Source organism: Pantherophis guttatus, chromosome 9 (genome assembly GCF_059756535.1).
Source record: "Pantherophis guttatus breed Tessera chromosome 9, ASM5975653v1, whole genome shotgun sequence".
Classification (NCBI taxonomy): domain Eukaryota; kingdom Metazoa; phylum Chordata; class Lepidosauria; order Squamata; family Colubridae; genus Pantherophis; species Pantherophis guttatus.
Genome location: NC_142071.1, coordinates 2,847,958 through 2,867,576, shown reverse-complemented (window position 1 = coordinate 2,867,576; position 19,619 = coordinate 2,847,958). Strand labels below are relative to the sequence as shown.

The following is a 19,619-nucleotide window of genomic DNA, read 5'->3' as shown; positions in this document are numbered from 1 at the left end:
TATGACATGACTAGTCCTGTTGGTAACAATTGAGAACATCCTAACATTCCAGTGCAATCTCTGTTAAAGTACAAAAAGTTAACACACAGTGCCACGGCTTCAGGAAACTCTTCGTGTACCCCTTCCTACCTCCACTTCCGCTTTTTAGACTATTCACTGTGCTGATGTGTCACTCTGAGCACACATACAATGGCAAGTCATGGCTCCAAATTTTGGGGGTGTAGGGATGTTACCTGCACAATATCCTGTTCTCTTCTATGAAATTGCAATGATTATTTGACTGGATCATCAGATTAGAAGCAAAGGTCACAATGCAGAACTTGGCTAATATTTTCTAAATTAAATACGGATGAACTAGTCTAGTTCAGAAGAAGGACTAGGGGGAGAAATGATAGCAGTATTCCAGTATTTGAAGTGGGGGTCAAGTTGTTTTTTCAAAGCACCAGAAGGCAAGACAGAAAAGAAACAATGAATGGAAACTAATCAAGGAGAGAAGAAACCTGAAATTAAGGAGAAAATTCCTAACAGTGGGAACAATTAATCAGTGGTTCAACTTTTCCCCAGAGGTTTTGGATGCTTCATCACTGGAGGCTTTTAAGAAGAGACTGGACAGCCACTTATCTACAATGGTATAGGGTCTCCTGCTCGAGCTGGGGATTGGATTAGAAAATCTCCAAGAACCCTTCCAACTCTGTTATTCTGTGTTCTCTCTATGACCTTGATCGATACAATAACAGAGTGAGTAGAGGAAAAGTTTAACCTCCCCACTTTAACACTCTGAATTGATTAAAAACTGAGCACTGGTTTCTTTCCAGTTACAAATATTGAAAGATATGTTGATGCAACTTCTACATCATAACCAGTTTAACCCTCATATATTCATTGATTCTTTACTGATTGTATTAATGTTGCATATAGCTTGGGACTGGATTACTTATGAGACCATCTCTCTCTCTAAATGTATCTACACATCCTATTAAATCTGGCAGGAGAAATATGTTTTGGGTCCTGTCCATCTGTGGGCGTCGTGGTGGCTCAGCGTTTAAGACACTGGGCTTGTTGGCTAGAAAGCTGGCAGCCCAGGTTTGAGACTGTTGTCCTTGTCCTAGCTCCTGCCAACCTAGCAGTTGCGAGTAGATAAATAGGTACCATTTTGGTGGGAAGGTAACAGTGCTCTGTGATGTCATGCTGGCCACATGACCGTGGAAATGTCTTCAGACAGTGCTGGCTCAAATGGCCTTGAAATGGAGATGAGCACCGCCCCCTACAGTTGGCAACGACTTGCAGAATTAAATCCGCAGGGACACCTTTACCTGTCCGTCTGGCAAGATCCAGTAAGAGATCCTGGCCATCATTTCTCTGGAAAACAAGCTGCAGGCCTTCCATATATCTGAACATGTAGTTTTGGTCCTGGAGATGTGGGTCAGCCCATTTCATGATTGTATTAATTTTTAATTGTTCCTGGTAGTTGTTTTCCTGGCTGCTGTTTATGTTCTTTGTAAACTCATTATATTGTTTTTATTCTGTCTTTGTTAGCTGCCCGGAGTCATATAACTGAGATGGATGGCCATAAAAAATAAATATAAAATAAATTCAAGAAAATGTAAGTTTCAAGCAACTTGTACATGTATACATCTGAACTAGACTCTGTTGTTTCTCTGTGTCACATAATATGTATATGCATAATTTTGTATTTATTTATTCTGTCATGGTTATGTAGTGTATATTGGGGGTGGTGACCCTTTGAGAGTTGTATGCAATGAAATTTCATTTTAATTTTGCTGATTAGTGTACATTCAAAGAGAGAATAGAGTTATTCTATTCTATTTTATTCTAACTTAAAATTTTCATTTTATATTGATTTGAAACATAAAATTAAGTGTGAAGAAACTGAGAGTTGAGGTGAACCGGATTCAGGATCATCCAGTGATGCAAACGTTTGCTGTATCTGCTCTTCCCAGAATGAACATTGACAAGGAACAAATAACAAAATGGGTGTGTGTGGTAAGAACATTTTTTCGGATGTGTCTGTCTGTATCTGCCCGGGAAATGCCCTATGAGATGCTCTGTGTTGCAGAGATAAAAGTGTTTGATATCATCCAACTTCATTATGGAAAGAGAACTTCTGAAAATATCACAGATTACGTAGTTCTAAATTATGTGTTTCTTTAGTATCTCTTCTGAATTGGGAATAGAGTCATGGAAATTTTATAGCGCTTGGTAGTGATGAAACCGATTAGAATAAAGTACATTTGTGGGCAACTAATAATTTCCTTGGTTCTGTTTTTACAAAAAGCAGATCGGAAATAAGCAATAAAATCCAACAATGCCGCCAAGTGTTTCAGCTATAAACTCTTTAATTTAAAATACGCCTGTTCTGGAACAGTTTACCATTCTAGATTGCTGCCCTGTTTTCATCCCTCTGACACATTACAGGGTGACTTAGACATTGCCTGTGCAATTGGAATGGGATTTTTTTTACGTTCTTACGTAAAATGGCTGATAGAGAGGATTGGCCAACTTCACTGCCTATTTTCTCCATCATAAAGTACTGTATACGCTTTAATCAACGTAGCTCTATCCTGGACCTTTGTCTAGAATGATCTTCTTAAGTCAACATGGCCATTGGGATGAGGTGTGCAGTCCAAAACATCCAGAAGCCACCAATTTGGAGATTATTGAGGTGCAATGTGAATTCATATTGAATTTCCAGGGGAATGCCTATGCTCTTTTGTTGCGGCAAATGTAAAAAGGACCTAAAAGGTAAAGGATAAAGATTTTCCCCTGCCCAGTCATGTCCAACTCTAGAGAGAAGTACTCTTCTCCGTCTGCACCTGACAGACCCCTCTCCCAATTAATGAGACAAGTATAGAATAGAGTAACAGATTTGGAAGGGACTTTGTAGGTCATCTAGTCTAACCCCCCACTGCCCATGCAGGAGACCCTACACCACTTAAAAGTAAAAGTGAGGATGGGAAAATTCATATCTTCAAACTTGGAAGATTCTTCAATGAGCCTTAGATAAAATAGAATTAGCTCAACTGGTTATATTTCCTGTTTGGTCTACCTGGCTGGACTTTTCCGTTTGAAGTTGGGTGACCACCCATTAGGGATGCTGACAGGAATGTCCACAGGGACAGGTTAAAGAATGGCAGCTATAGTCATGCCATCAAAGCCCCACCCCTTTTTAAAAAATGCTGCATGCTGCACAATGGATTTCCTGCATCGATACGGTCTCAGAATAGCTACGCAAACCACTGTTTTGACTATGATTTTGTCCAGCAGTATTTAGGAAACTATCCTTGACTCTTAGTTGATAACAAACTTTAATTGTGGACATGACATACGTACCTTACTCCTTGTGTTATCAACATCTGCCAGTTGCAGGCTCTCTTATTTCTCTTGAAAATTCCGTAATTCTAACATTTTAAAATCTGCTTTATCTGTTCCTTGTACGCTGACCTTTTTCATAAGTAGTATTGAAAACATTTGTGGGAAGTGGGGTATCTCTCGTTGTTTATTCTACAGTTTTAAGTCAGAGATGTTTCAGTTAGCCAAACAATTTATCTTCAAATCTCAGCTAACCTCAAACAGATGTGCAATCACTGTCCATTAGATGCATCAACCACATTTGGCAATGTTCTGTGCCTTTCTAGAAAGCATTGCTTTGTGACTTCTATCACAATGATACAAGAGAAACCCAAGGACTGACGTGGGTAAAACTTTAGAAGAGTAGATATGAAAGGTTTGCCCTTTTTAGAGATTCACCAGGATTTCTTTCTAGCAAATGCTGGTGTGTGAAGTTGCCAATGTGGGATGTTTCAGTTTTTCCTGACGGCAAGACCCTTTTTCTCCTGGACTTCCTTGGATGAACAACTAAATTATACTTTTGGCATATACAAATTGTGGTCTAGGCTGAATCAGGCTTCCTGTCATACTGATGAAGTTACCGTTACAATAATGATTTCATCAGCAAAAATGTAGATTAAAAAATAAGGGCTAAACAAGGAGTTTTTTATGCAGTTCTAGACACAATACAGGAATAGCTGCCCAAGAAAATTTAGATGAAAATCGAGGCTTTCTTGTACACTTGTTGCTGTATTTTCATTATGTAGGAAAAATAATTTCAGAACGTTCCCGTATTTCCCAATAAAATATCATTAAAGACTTTTTATCTCTGTGGTTGAGCTTGGCAATAGATGGTTCTGGAGGCTAAAACAACAACGGTTGCAGGAATTGGGTGTGTCTAGTCTAATGAAAAGAAGGACCAGGGGCAACATGATAGCAGTCTTCCAATCTCTCAGGGGCTGCCACAAAGAAGAGGGACTCAAGCTATTCTCCAAAGCACCTGAGGGTAGGACAAGAAGCTGGTCCTGATGATGGAAACTCATCAAGGAGAGAAGCAATCTGGAATTAAGAAGGAAGTTCCTAACTGTGCGAATAATTAGAATAGAATAGAATAGAATAGAATAGAATAGAATAGAATAGAATAGAATAGAACAGAGAATGAAGTAGAGTAGAGTAGAGTAGAGTAGAATAGAATAGGAAATAGAATAGAATAGAATAGAATAGAATAGAATAGAATAGAATAGAATAGAATAGAATTAACCAGTGGAATGGCTTACCTCCAGAAGTTGTGGGTGCTCCATCACTGGAAGCTTTTAAGAAGAGATTGGCCAGTCACGTGTCTGAAATGATACAGATATAGGGTCTCCTACTTGAGCAGTGGGTTAGACTACATGACCTCCGAGGTCCATTCTGACTCTGATCTGTTGTGTGAGTTGGTGCCAGGATTTATATAAACCACTGAAATGAATTCAAGTATTAATCCATTTTTAAATGGTTGAAGTCTGGCAAGATCCCATACAAAAGCACATTTTCACACACACACACAGATTGCCCGTTAGAACTGATTGGTACTGGATTTTTTTTAAAAAATGATTTTACTGGTTGACTTTCATAGTTCTAAAAATGATTTTATATGCCTTTTAGAATAGAATAGAATAGAATTTTTTATTGGCCAGGTGTGATTGGACACACAAGGAATTTAATGTTCAATTGGCAGCCTCCAAGAGTTGGCTAAAAGATGGGTGGCTATATCAATGTATGTATGTATGTATGTATGTATGTATATATGTATGTATGTATGTATGTGCATGTATGCATGTATGTATGCATCCATCCATCTATCTATCTATCTATCTATCTATCTATCTATCAACCAACCTAAGTAGCAAATAACAATACAAGTATGAAACATGTTCTAAGGACTATGAGCATGTCTTTAAAATCATCTTTTAACATTACTTTTTAAATCAGAAATCCAGTATCATGTTTATTTCCAAAATGCCTTTAAACCTCATATGGGCCCCCTCGCACAATGTAGGTAATAAAAATGGCATTTGGCTGCAGCTCAGTGTTTTGATTGGAACGGCCCAGGGAAAAAGACTCCAATTACTAATTTTACAGCATTTCTTGGCACAGCTTATCCATACAGCTTTTTAGATAATACAGTGCAGATCCCAATTTTGCAGCAGGCCAGCTTTTTAACCTCTCCATCTTTTATTGTCATGGCCACTTCCCTTACAGATTTTAGACAGATTGTTTGCATGCTACAGTTGTTGGTTTTGCATATATTTTTTTTCCTTTATGCAGGTGAAAAATTAAAATAAAAACAGTGTATGGCATTGTGTACGATATTAAGCCATAATGGTGGCTTAGCATATTGCACTAAGGTAGAAGCAAAGGAATCTCATCAGATGGCGGCTCAAAAATTAAGCAGTTCAGTACTTAGAACACAGAATGATCATAGGGCTGGAAGGGAACTCAGAGGTCTTCTAGTCCAACCCCTGTTCAAGGCAGGAGACCTTATACCATCTCGGACAAATGATTGTCCAATCTTTTCTTGAAAACATCCAGCAGTGGAGCACCCACGATTCTGGGAGGCAAGCTGTTCCATTGATTAATTGTTATAACCATCAGGAAATTCCTCCTTAGTTCTAAATTGTATCTCTCCTTGATACGTTTCCATCTGTTACTTCTGTCCTGCCTTCAGGTGCTTTGGAAACCCACCCTGTCTTCTTTGTGACAGCCTGTTAAATAGTGGAAGACTGCTATCATGTGCCCCACAGTCCTTCTCTGCGTTAGACTAGACATACCCAGTTCCTGCAACCATTCTTCATATGTTTTAGCCTCCAGTCCCCTAATCATCTTTGTTGCTCTTCTCTGCACTCTTTCCAGAGTCTCCACATCTTTTTTATAATAAGGTGACCAAAACTGGATGCAATATTCCAAGTGTGGCCACACTAGTGCAGTGCAGGACGGTAGCATCACTTCTCATGATCTTGATGCCATCCCTTTGTTGATGCTGCCTAGGACTTTCTGAATGTTCTTCCATTAGAATTTCACCCATTCCCTACTCAGTTTCCCAGCCTTCGTCTTATCAACGAACCCATTTCATAATCAGTATCATAATGTGGAGAGAAAAACCCTGTTTAATTTCATCACTTTTGTAAGCAATGCACATTTTAAAAGCCAAACTGCTTGCACAGAAATTTTGAAACATTTAACAGTATTTGTCCACCCTGCCCCACCCTCATTCCCTAGAAATATTAAAAACTATCCAGGGGAAAACAGAGATAGGGAGAAGGTTTGGCCATTGCATGCTCACTGAATGAGATAGTTGACCCAGCTGGTGTGATATAACACCCCCAGCACACAATAAATTCACAAGGTTTCCTTTGGAAGAATAGCTGTTGATTCAAAATCAGATTAACTGGATGAGCAGCTTTGAAATACGTTTCAATATTAATCCTCAGAACAAAACAAAGAAGCAGATTTTTTAAAAGGATAGGTGTGACAAATATTTCTAGGATATGGAGAACATATTGTATGAACATTGTTTCCCCATTTCCCCATTACTTCAGAGTCACTCCTGTCCTACAAAGTTATTTTTGTAGTTTACCTTATTTACTTATTATTTATTTACTTTTATTTCAAATCTACCTAATTGCAAAGCAACTCATAGCAAATAATTCCGTGTTTAGATTCTACATTAGCGTAAAATCCTTGTAAAATAACAGTTCTATAACTTACGTATGAGAAATCAGGAATCAGTTCATTGCAAATAAGTGTCCTCCCACAATCTATCCGTGGAAAACTATTTTTTCTGTCTGTCATGTTTTTTTTAAAAAATAGTTGCTAGATTTGTGGTGGTTCCAAAACAGGAAAATAAAAAATATTACTGAAGCTAACAAAGCTTCTTTTTATCACAATATAGTAATGTCTGGTTTCTTAGGTTCAGAATTAACCATAGAACGTAGAATAATAGAATTGGAAAGGACTTGGAGGTCTTCTAATCCAACCCCCTGATCAAGCAGGAGACCCTACACCATTTCCGACAGATGGCAGTCCAGTCTCTTTTTGAAAGCCTCCAGTGATGGAGCTCCCACAACTTCTGAAGGCAACTTCTGTTCCATGGGTTGATAGTTCTCACTGTCAGAAAATTCCTCCTTATTTCCAGGTTGCTTTTCTCCTTGTTTAGTTCCATTCATTGTTACTTGTCTTGCCTTTTAGTGCTTCTTGGGCATTAAACTACTTGTGTGCAGGATTTCAACAATAATCTAATTTTCTTTAAATTTTTTATTTTTTTCTGTGTGTTTATTGTAAAAGTTTCATGGTTAATTTACAAAGACATGGTTCTTTTTTTGCTTCAAACCTTAAAAGAAAAATATAATCATGAATCAAAAGACTGTGATTTTGATAATTTATCTTGGGCAACAGATTTATTTGAGATTTACATACCTTCTTATTACAGTTAAGCATAAATATGTCAAGATGCAAGTCCTAGCCATGATTAAGCATGACTAAGAATAGTGTATATGTTTAGTAAAATAGACATTTTCCTGGTTAGTACAATTTCTGGCTACAGATGTGGAGCTGAGTGTTTAAAAGATTTGGAAAGCAGCCATACATCTGCAGGTTAACCCATCAAGAAAATGGTTCAAAGCAGTTTGCTCACTAATGAGCTTTTTCAAAGTAGACAATCATTAGGAACTAGGGCTCCTAATGGGAATTTGGGAACGTTTGGTGAGGTCTCATTGCCAAACACTGGCCACAAGAGTTGCTGCTCAAAATGGCTGACCTAATGGCCACCACTAGTAACAAAATCTCTACTTAAACCCTTTTATGACTTGTGGACTTCAACTCCCAGAATTCCTGAGCCAGCCACGCTCATGGGAGTTGAAATCCACAAGTCCAAAATGGGCCACGGTTCCCCACCCCTGATTTAAGGAAGGCAAGCCAGTCTTCCTGCATATTCTTGGATACCGAGCTGGACTTTTGGAGGTACCAAAATCATTGCTTTAAGAAGCTGTTGCTTTATCTTTGCAGCATATCACTTTCCAAGTCAATCCGTTTTATGAAAACCATTTTATTTAATATAGAGCGGGACAGGGAACTTGGTAGGCACCAAGAAAGATATGTAGGAAACGTTAAACCCTGCTTACTGTCCCAGTCAATTTTATTCTGCAGGCAGGAATTGGATCTGCCATTATGAAGATCCTCACATATTTGGAGATTCAAAAGATGCATCCTAGAAAAAGCTTTACAGATACAATCAGTCAAATTGGCAACACAATCAACCTTTCAATGATGTTAAAGCATTTAACTGAGCAAAGATGTGAAATGTGTTTCCTCAAAGTGTTTTTCCATATTTATATCCCAAAGGTGCTTTTTCCAAAAGGCAACTGGACTTTCTTGGTTTTTTTTCCCTTTGAAAACATTTTGCTTCTCATCCAAAAAGTTTTTTCAGTTAATTTTGGAAAAAGCATCTTTGAGACAATCATGACCAGGATGATTGAGAATCTCTATGGACATTTTTCCACATTTACTTTTGCACCGTACTTAATATGGCCTTTGTCTCAACCCTCATCTGTATTTTTCATCAAGAACTGTTGTAGGTCAGAAAAGTTTAAATGTGTAAAATTAAGCCTTCAATGGGGCCAGAGGCATCACAGCTTCATTCAGACATGAAGCTCAAAAGGTGTTTTGGAGCCAATCTCCTCTGGCTCTGCTTGTATAAGTTTAACCAGGTCAAGCAAATACCTAGCGACAACATTTGCAATCACAATTTAGTACTAGCCTTGTGGCTTTGTACGTTGTGCAAATCCAGCCTATTCAGTTAGCATATGGTTTGGTGTTCAACCAAAACACATTTTGTTCAAAAATGTGTCAGGCTGTTGTTTGAATGTAGCATATTGATGGCTAAACAGAACTTTGGAGGAAAGCCAGCATGCTGTTATAAACAATAATATTATAAATACAAAAAAACCTATTTGTTTTTATTCAAGTGATATTGGAATGCTTGGAATCCTCTGAAGCCAGAATAAACCATGTTAGGTTAGCAGCAGATAAATGCTTGCTTGAGGCTTGCTTGAGCCACAGGGGATAATGGGGTGCAGTGATGGTACTGGTGAAGGAGAACCAGCATTTGGGTAATATCCTAACTGCCCCAAAATGCTGCTTCTCCTTCTGTCACTACCATCACTCCCTCCCCATATTATAGGGTTCATATCCCATTTTAAAGTTTAATGATATATTTTCAAGAGGGAAAAAAAATATGCTGCCCAAAACTGGACAGTTGCTATTGAATTTCAGCAGTTAGTTTTGTGTGGGGAGTCATAAAAAGGAAATTTGGGGCTACTGCCAATTCTGTTTGTAATCCAAAATATTTTCAGTTAAGGAGAAAGACAACTCAGCTTTCCCTATATTTATTTGGGAAAGAAATCTGTATCTGTTTCGTTACAGATACACCCAAACCCACCTACCCACCCACAAACACACACATAAATCCTTGTATTTATCTGTGTGCAGTTGTCAAAGAGTGCGTGAACAAATCCACTTAGTTTTCATGAAAAAAGTTTTCAGAAGTGGGCTGCCATTGCCTCCCTCCTAGGGCTGAGAGTGAGTGGCCCAAGGTCACCCAGCTGTACTTGTGCCCAAGGTGAAACTAGAACTCACAGTCTCCAGGTTTTTAGGCTGATGCCTTAATCACTATACCAAACTGGCTTATATAACATAAATGTACTGTATATGTTTATAAATATTAAGTGGAGCATATATGATATATTTGTTGAGGTTTAAGAGATGGCTTCTGTTCAGTGCTCCTTTTGGCTAAATTCACAAAACATCACTATCCAATCAATTGATACAATCCGTTTTCTGGATTTGCAGAATACAAGAAAGCACAAAGAGATCAACTGGATCGTGGGCTTCTGCGACACGAAACAAAAAGCTGGGTTTGTGGATGCAACTTCTAGATCTTGACCTGACCCGTGTTTAACAACACTGTGTGAGCACTGTCCGTTGTTTTATTCTCGTTTTGTCTCTAATAAATAAGTACCATTGGGTTTCTACAGTGGGACAAATATTTATGTATCGTATGGAAAACAATCAAAGCCACCAGTTCTCTTTAAATCAGTTTTCCGTTTCCTGCCTTAATTCTGGAGTAGAATTTGGTTCGGTGCCACTTACCTAAATGTTATGCAACAAGTTATGGTAACGTAATAGAAGTTTCTGAATTCATGAGCAGGGGGCCTCCATGGATTGTGATGTGAAGCCAGCCCCCCTCGCACAATCAAGGAAGGGCAAGAGATCCATCAGTCAACAATGGACTTCCTTGTCAAACTTTGTAGCGCTCATAAGATGTTGTTAGTGTAAACTTTCCCAGACTTGGTTCCAATCAGTCTCTCCCTAGGGGTAGTAGGCTAGGCAGAAGACAATGACATGAATTTTGAGTGACCCGATCCAAGGTCATGTGTGAGGTCACCCCCATGCTAGTGTAGGTTATCCTTGGCTTATGACTACAGTTTATTTATTTATTCATTTATTGGTTCGATTTATATGCCGCCCTTCTCCGGAGACTCAGGGCGGCTTACAATGCGTTAAGCAATAGCCTTCATATTTTTTGTATATACCTGCTTAGTAGGGCTTTCGGCCCCCCCTAAGCGGTGCTCTTTTTTATACAAAGTCAGCTTATTGCCCCCACAATCCGGGTCCTCATTTTACCTACCTCGAAAGGATGGAAGGCTGAGTCAACCTTGAGCTTGGTGAAATTTGAACTTGCAGTAATTGCAGGCAGCTGGTGCTACTTAACAGCACTTTAGTCTGCTGCGCCACCAAGGCTCTCTCACCATGATTTACCATGAGCACCATGATGGAGGAAGGACTATTTTCCCCAAATACATGAAGCTGTCTATCGGCCTATTTAACCCAGCAATGCTGCTTAAGTCACTGGGTCGGTTTACTTCCATTGCTACAGCCTACAAATCTGTAATACTGCTGGAAATTGAATCCAAAATCAGCCCTTTGCCTGGAAATAGGATGGATGCCAAGCCTTTGATGATTATTTCGTTGGCTAGCCTTCGGGCATGCTTGGTTGCTTTACTTCTCCGGATGCACATGTTGTTTTCAATTTGATCTTTCTTTGTGTGTATTGTAAGCCGCTCAGGGTCTTTGGGGAATCGGGCAATCTCTAAATCTAATAATTCAACAATAATAAAGATAAGGCAGTGTGTCTAAAACTTAAATCAATTGAGGTACTGTGGCTAATTCTGTGCCTTTGTTGAGCCTGTAAAGGAAGGGAGAGACATATAATAATCAAATTTACAATCAAAGAAGCTCACAATTTTCGGCCAGTCATTATTCCTCAGACCATCCTGCACCATAGGGTTGTTGTTACAGGAGGAAAAAGTAGGGACGGAGGGAAGCAGGGCTATGAGTTTACTATGTGTAAATCAATGCATAAACAACTTGAGTATGAAAATAAGTAAATACAGGTAGTTTTGACTTTGACCGAAACCAGAATTTATGTTGCCAAAAAGGATGATTGTTAAGTGAATTACAATCTCTGCTACGGTTGTTTGTTTGTTTTTTAATTGAAAAGTTTTATAGGAAATACAAACATTTTCTCCCCCCCCTTTCCCCCTCAACCCCCTCACCCCCCCTCCCTCCCACCCCCCCTTCCCCTCCCTACACTTCCCAGAACAGGCACAGGGTATAGCATTCACAAACATAAAGCTAAAATATGCTAACAAATTATTGCATTCATATTCTCCCTAAATCTTTAACTCCTTATAACTCAAAAACTATAAACATAAACTACTTAAAAATATTTCATTCATAAGCTATATGAATCTTCTTGTTCGGATACTCTGCCACGGTTGTTAAGCGAATCCCTACAGTTGTGAAGTGAATTAATTGGTCATTAAGCGACTTTGCCGGCTGGAAACTGGCCAAGAAGGTTGCAAATGGCGATCGTGTGATTTCTGGGATGTTGCAACCGTCATAAGCACCTGCCAGTTGCCAAGCACCTCAGTTTTGACCACATAGCTGTGGAGATGCTATGACAGTTGTAGGCAAGTTCAGTGCTGCTTTAACTTCAAACGGTGGCTAAACAAATGGTTGTAAGTTGAGGACTGTGAACAGTTAAGGGAAACTGGGAATGACTATTCTGCATGATTTAGAAAGTGAAAGTAACTATGATTAATGGCAAGGTTTGGTATCAGCCAGATTTCCCCTAAACCCTTTTCATTTATTACTTGCCCAGAAAGGTGAACACCAATTCATGCTCTGTCTCTATATTACATGGCCAACTGGTCATTTAAAATCTAGTGCCTATATCTGCCACATGCTAAACTTGGTTAATATTAATCTTTGTTTATGGCTTATGGTGCTGGCTTGGTCATTCTGAGATTACAATTCAGTGCAATGTATGTTTGTGGGTCTGTATGTTGCCCATGTTCACCACCTTGGGCTCAGAAAAACACGTAACTCTAGCTTTTAGTATAAGATGTAGTGCTTAAGGCGCTGGCCTAGAAACCAGGAGACCGTGAGTTCTAGTCCTGCCTTAGGCTTGAAAACAGACTGGGTGATTTTCTCTCTCTCTCTCTCTCTCAGCCCAAGCAATCTTCCTCATAGGATTGTTGTTGTAGGCAAAATAGGAGGAGGAACAAGTATTAGGTGTGTTTGCTGCCTTGAGATACTTACAAAGGAAGAAAGGGGAGATAAAATCTAATTGATAATAATAATAAACAGCAGTTTAATGCAACTGGTCTGATGATACCAGTGTGAAAAACAACTTGAAGAAATTGTTTGAAAATACAGTCAAGAGCCAAGCGCCACCTAGTGCCGAAAGACAGTCACTACACCCCCTAGCCCTTCTCTGCTTAGCCTTAGTTGGTGACTGGGCAAAAACGGGATATGTATACAGGTAGTCCTTGATTTACAACAGTTCATTTAGTGACCCCTCGAAGTTACATCGATACTGATAAAAATGACTTTTCACACTTACAACCATTGAGATTGGCAGAATGGGCACCAATGGGACCTTGCTTCCCTGGATTTCTAGCTCCTCCCTGAATTTTCAGGTCCGTGTAATTAAAACAATGCATCAGTCAAAAGCTGGCCTTGCTGGAAAGCAATGCGCCATTCTATAAGCCCTATATTCCAAAACATGAGAATGTCATAGCAAGTGGCACTGAATGATACTCATTTCCAATTCTTGTCCAATGATGCTTCTGTGGTCCATGTGACAGGCATGGCTATATACAGAGGCACACGGAACGCTGTTACCTTCCCACCGAAGTGGTACCTATTTACCTACTTGCGTTTGCATGCTTTCGAACTGCTAGGTGGGCAGGAGCTAGGGCAGGAACAGGAACTCAACCTCTTGTGTGGCACTCAAACCAGGCTGTCAGCTTTCCAGCTGAAAAGCTCAGCGTCTTTAACCACTGAGCCATGGCGCCTGCACTGCTCACTGTTAAGAATTCCACCCTAACGCAGTGTCCTAATTCCAGGAAAATCATCTCTGTGGGGGAATAACCAAATTTGCATGCAGAATTTCAAAAAAATTCCCATGATTAACATTTGAGTGCGTTGAGAGCCTTGGAATTAATTCAGTCAGCACCAGAGTTGCAGGGAGCTCACAATCCATTCCTGGTTGCTTCATCTTCTCTTCTTTTTCAACAAAAATAAACATTTTGCTGTTATTGAACTGTTGGAAGTCAGAAAGCCTTGCTAATCTACTGCCACCCATGCAGAGATTGTCAACTCAAATCAAAATTGTATTTATTCTCGTAAATTGATGAGGCTGCAAGGGAAGGAGGGAGGAAGGAAGGAAGGGCTCTGTAGAATTTCAGCTATCCTATGCCACAATTTATAGTAGCTATAATAATATCATAATCATAATCATAAGTTTATTTGTCAAGCATATATAAGATAACAGATAAAAGTATAAACATAATTTGAATACATGAAAAGAGTAAGTAAAAAGGAAAACATTAGGACAGGGACGGTAGGCACGCTGGTGCACTTAATGCATGCCCCTTACAGACCTCTTAGGAATGGGGTGAGGTCAACAGTAGACAGTTTAAGGTAAAAGTTTTGGGGGTTTGGGGAAGAAACTAGAGTCAGGTAGTGCATTCCAGGCATTAACAACTCTGTTACTGAAGTCATATTTTCTGCAATCGAGTTTGGAACGGTTTACCTTGAGTTTGTATCTATTATTTGCTGGTGTATTGTTGTGGTTGAAGCTGAAGTAGTCGTTGACAGGAAGGACATTGTGGCAGATAATTTTATGTACTCTGCTTAGGTCAGACTGAAGTCGGCGTAGTTCTAAGTTGTCTAAGCCAAAGATTTGGAGTCTGGTGGCATAAGGTATTTTTATTGTGGTTAAAAGGTAATGCACTCCTAGGTTGCATCAACAGAAAGGTAGTTTCAAGATCACGTGAAGTGATAGTACCACATTATGCTGCATTGGTGTACTGCATCCAATTTTGGTCACCACAGTACAAAAAAGAGGCTGAGACCCTAGAAAGAGTGCAGAGAAGAGCAACAAAGATGATTAGGGGCCTGGGAGCTAAAGCATATAATGAACAATTGAGTGAACTAGGTATGTCTACTTTAAAAAAAGAAGGACTAGGGGTGCCATGATAGCAGTCTTTCAATATCTGAGGGGCTGCCACAGAAAAGAGAGAGTTGACATGGGGTCAACTTATTCTCCAAAGCACCTGAGGGCAAGACAAGAAGGAACAGAGGAAAAACTATCAAAGGGAGATCCAACCTAGAATTAGGAAGACATTTTCTGACAGTGAGAACAATCAATCAGTGAAATGGCTTGATTTCAGAAGTTGTGGATGCTCCATCACTGGAAGGTTTCAAGGAGAGATTGGAGAGCCATTTATCCAGAATGGAACAAAGTCTCCTGCCATGGGCAGGGGGTTGGACTAGATGACTTACAAGGTCCCTTCCAACCCTATGATTTTATGTTCTGTATTTTAGTACAGAGGAAGAACAGCAGAAGGTCTGTCCTGTGAGAACACAGGAAGCATTCTTTAGAATAATGTGTTTCTTCCTCCTTGAATTCTGTTTGGTCAAACCAATAAAATGCACCCTAAATAATGTATCATTTGTGAGAAAACCAAATTGTTAAAAGAGTGGAACCATGTTAGCAAAAGAGAAACATAGAAGAAACATGTCCTATTAGGGCGACCTTGAACTGCCTGGTTCCCAGTAAGCTTTATCAAAATTTCTATGGCAACATAACTGGTGTACCGTACTTCTTTTATTAAGACAATAACAATGAAAAGATGGGGAGTAACAAGGTTTTCTAATTATGAATATTTACCCTTGCATCATGTATGCATATGTGTGACTGTATCATTTTCTCCACCTGAAATGAAGGTAGGTAGGAAGGTGGAGGTAGGAATTACTCCAGTTTGATTAAATGCTGAGTGATGTATTGCAGCCTCTCTTCCACTTTGCTCTGTCATTTTGCCTGTACTAAATGGCTACAGATCCTTTAAAGAGAATTTAATGTTTAAAGAGTGCAGAGAAAAACTACAGAGAAGAGCAACTATGATGATTAGGAGGCTGGATGCTAAAACATACAAAGAACAATTGCAGGAATTGGGTATGTCTAATCTAGTGAAAAGAAGGACTACAGGGGTGACATGATAGCAGTCTTCCAATATCTGAGAGGCTATCACAGAGAAGATGGGGTCAACCTATTCTCCAAAGCACCAGAGGGCAGGACAAGAAGTAATGTGTGGAAGAATACTAAAGAGAGAACCAATTTAGAACTAAGGAGGAATTTCCTGACAGTGAGAAAAATTAATGAATGCAACAGCTTTTCTCCTGGAGTTGAGAGTGCTTCATCACTGGAGGCTTTTAAGAAGAGACTGGGCTGCCATTTGTCCAGAATGACATAGGGTTTCCTGCATGAGCAGAGGGTTAGACTAGAAGACCTCCAGGGTCCCTTCCAACTCTGTTATTCTGTTATTTCTCCCTTAACTTTTTCTTTAGTACAGCTCCCATGTCCTTTTAGGAGTGTATGGCCCACAGAAATTTATTCTTAATCTCTTATCTGAGAAAGCAAGAGCAGTACCATTGGCAGAGGGATGCTACACAGCACTAGAGCAGTGAGTGGCTAGAAAAATACGTAAAAGTAGAAGTTCCATATTATATGGTCCACACAACACAAGTAGCCCCATCTGCCACTAACCTGGGATAAATATTGACCCTGGGATAAACATTTACCCAGCAGGTGAACAGAGGTGACTCGATCAAATGCAAATAACCTAACACATGTTCAGCCACGGCAAAGGCAGTGAGAATAATGGCCGCCTACTGCCATGGTCCAAAAGTATACATTGAAAATAATTAAAAGTCACAGAGATCCAATTATTGATAGCACTTCCAGACACTTATCTGCCTTCATCCCCTTTGACCCCCCTCCTGCTCTCCCCCACCTCTTCCCCCAATGCGGCTAGGGAGTGGCTGGCTTTTTTACCCAGGGAGTGAAAAGTAAAATAAAGAGAGAGAAAGAAAGAGTTCCTAGAAGGGTCTCTGTTATGGGGCCATTCTAGGAATTCACTAGAAAGGTATTCCGCTAATAGACTTTCATCCCTATTCACTTGCCCATGGCTGAAATTACAACCAACCCTCCATAAGCCTGGAGATTACTGGGTTGGAGTGTTTGCACAACTTAACTCTTTTCTTAACCCAGTTAATGTGTTTGAATCATTTGCATCCAAACTAGATTCATCTCATCAAAGCATTTTTTTAAAGCTATAATGTAGCTGCTCTGGTTTTGGCTTCTTATATTTGGTAGATCTAGCTATTGTTTTGAGAAATAGATGCTTTAGAGCTTATGGGCTTACAAAGAAGTATCACAATAATGCAATGAATATTTGCTGTTCTACTGACCAACCATCCCGAAATAATTCCATTCACTTCATGGAATTGGATAGCAACTTTTGGGGTGGGGGTGGGGGTAAACCTTTGCACTATTGTTTAAAAGCCAGCAGAAACTGAGGAAAATCAAAATTCACACTTAAGAGCATGTTGAGCACATATTACACAATGTGACAATTCAACCTTTTTGCTTTCTCTGATCACTAACAGCATCTTAAGGGCTGCAGATATTTAGCTTATGTGTCAACCCAGATTGTTTAATCTCAGCCTTGCAGAAATTGGAATTTAAAAGCAAAGTTTAATATTTTGTTTCAAGCTCAGTTTAGGAACCAAAACTCTCTTGGACTCACACAATAGGTTGTTGACCTCTTTGGATGGAGAGGAAGTGCAATCCTGGCTCATTCGTTTGGCAGTGTGCAGGTGTCTTTCCCCAACCCATAGGACTCCACAGGTTTTGTTCCATTTGATAGGAGCTGATTTTTCTGGTCAAAACATGAAATTGATTTGGAAAGTCCACACCCAGATTGCAAAAGCCACAGTTGTGCTCAAAAGCCTCCAGATGAAAAGCTTCCCATTTGTTCACCTTGCTTTTTACTTTTTTAAAAACTTGCTTTTTTTACTTTTTGCTCTCCAAAAAGTGCATTGCAGATGCTTCTCCATTCAAGTTTTATTTCTCCCTTCAAGGCCCGTCACTTACCATCGTTTGTTTAAAAAAATGAAACACAGAGAAAGAGGGAGAAGGAGTATGGTAGAATTCTGTAAAAACCTGTCCAGGGGTTTCTTTGACTTGTGCCCCTTCGTGGCATATTCTGCAAAGCCTTTGCAGCTTGATCACCATCCCAGGCTCTCCTAGGTGGAGGGAACAGTGTTGACATTCATTTACAGTTGGAAGGGAACTTGGAGATCATCTAGTCCAACCTCCTACCCAAAGAAAGAGTCCTTATATTGAACTGAACTGAACTGAAGAAGCTTCTTGGATGAGAAGCAAAACATTTTCAAAGAAAACACCAAGAAAGTCCAGTTGCCATTTTTTTGGGGGGGAAAAAACACTTTTGGGACAACCATGACCTGGATGATTGAGAATCTCCATAGACAATGATTCCTTATACATGGCTGTCCAATCTCTTCTTAAAAGCCTCCAGTGATGCAGCAGCATCCACAACTTCTGGAGGCAAGTCGTTCCACTCGTTCATTGTTCTGACTGTCAGGAAATTTCCCCTTAGTTCTAGCTTGGCTCTCTCTTCCCTAAGCTTCTTCCATCCCTTACTTCTGGTCCCACCTTCGGAAATTCGGGGAAACGGCGGAAAGAGGTCTCCAAGGACCTGGAGTCGACCCACTCTCATCTCCGCTCTTCCTTCTTCCAGCTGCTTCCTCTGGATCTCCCCCGGCCTGCTGGGTATCCTGGAAGAAGCTCCCTGCGGGGGCGCTGCCCTCATCCACGGCGTGGCCAGTTCCTCCGCCCGGAGAAGCCCCCCGCCCACCTTCACCGCCTGGTTGCGCGGACTGCGGCAAGCCCGCCCCTTCGCAGAGAGCCTCCGCCCTCCGGCAGCAGTTTTAAGCCGGAGCCCCGGCTGAGCTCCGGCATCCGAGCACCGGCAGCCAGCGAGCGAGCTTACCGGAGGCATCCACGGCAGAAAGGCAGGTAAAAAGGCTGTTGCGCGCCGGCTACTTTGCAACCCGGGCCCGGGCAAAAAGAAGAAGGGGAAGGCGGACGGGATCGGGGATGGGGCGTCTCTTGCCTGCCACTGGCGGCCTGAAACGCCCCCGAGCCCCGTTCCCGGCTATGGAAGATGGGAGAAACAAGCTTGCGATTCGGGTTTAGCGCTGCGCGTTGGCTGGCCGATGGGGGGGAGGGTGTGTGTGTGCGAATTGCAGGCAAACACAACGCGGGGAACCAGAGGTTGGGTCAGGTTTGGCTTGAGCGTGGTCTTTCCTCCGAAAAGGGGGTGCCGGTGCTTCCTTTCCTGCTCCATCACTGGAGGGTTTCAAAAAGAAATTTGAGAGCCATTTATCCAGAATGGAACAGGGCAGGGGGTTGGCCTAGATGACCTATAAGGTCCCTTCCAACCCTCTGATTTTATGTTCTGTATTAAAAATGTTTATGATGGCAGGTGCAGTAGTAGAGCCAATGCCCTTTCTTCTTCTTCTTCTTCTTTGGCCACCAACAGGTGAGGTTGAGAAACCAAGGGTCTGCTAAAGGAAGTAAAGTTAAGGAAAGCACACCATGGTTTAGATTTGCACGATTAATCCAGTCTTAAATAATTTGAATAGGGGTGTGCGTGTGTGGGGGGGTGGGGAGGGATGCAGCATGCAAAAGCTAGAACAAAGCTGTCCGGTTTTGTCCATCTTGGCTGGGGAATTCTGGG

General features: G+C 40.6%; 1 protein-coding gene and 1 long non-coding RNA gene across 5 annotated transcripts in view; one reads left to right on the top strand and one right to left on the bottom strand.

The window, feature by feature from the left end:
* Positions 1-210: 210 nt before the first annotated feature.
* The window catches only part of PLAT (plasminogen activator, tissue type), a 49,874-nt gene continuing 30,465 nt past the window's right edge, over positions 211-19,619 (top strand). Inside the window, exons 1-5 of one of the 4 annotated variants that reach the window (XM_087875800.1) lie at positions 1,197-1,418; positions 1,537-1,603; positions 1,881-2,004; positions 10,234-10,351; positions 18,618-18,895. The gene's annotated coding sequence lies outside the window, so the exon portion shown is untranslated. Of the gene's footprint in view, positions 1,604-1,880; positions 2,005-10,233; positions 10,352-18,617; positions 18,896-19,619 lie in introns of all 4 variants that reach the window. The other 3 variants (XM_087875801.1, XM_034435194.3, XM_034435195.3) reach the window with 3 other exon arrangements.
* On the bottom strand, positions 7,766-18,760 carry LOC148112457 (uncharacterized). The gene is made up of 2 exons (XR_015729385.1): positions 17,604-18,760; positions 7,766-11,629 (listed from the first exon to the last, which is right to left on the bottom strand). It is a non-coding gene; the product is annotated as an uncharacterized LOC148112457 (long non-coding RNA).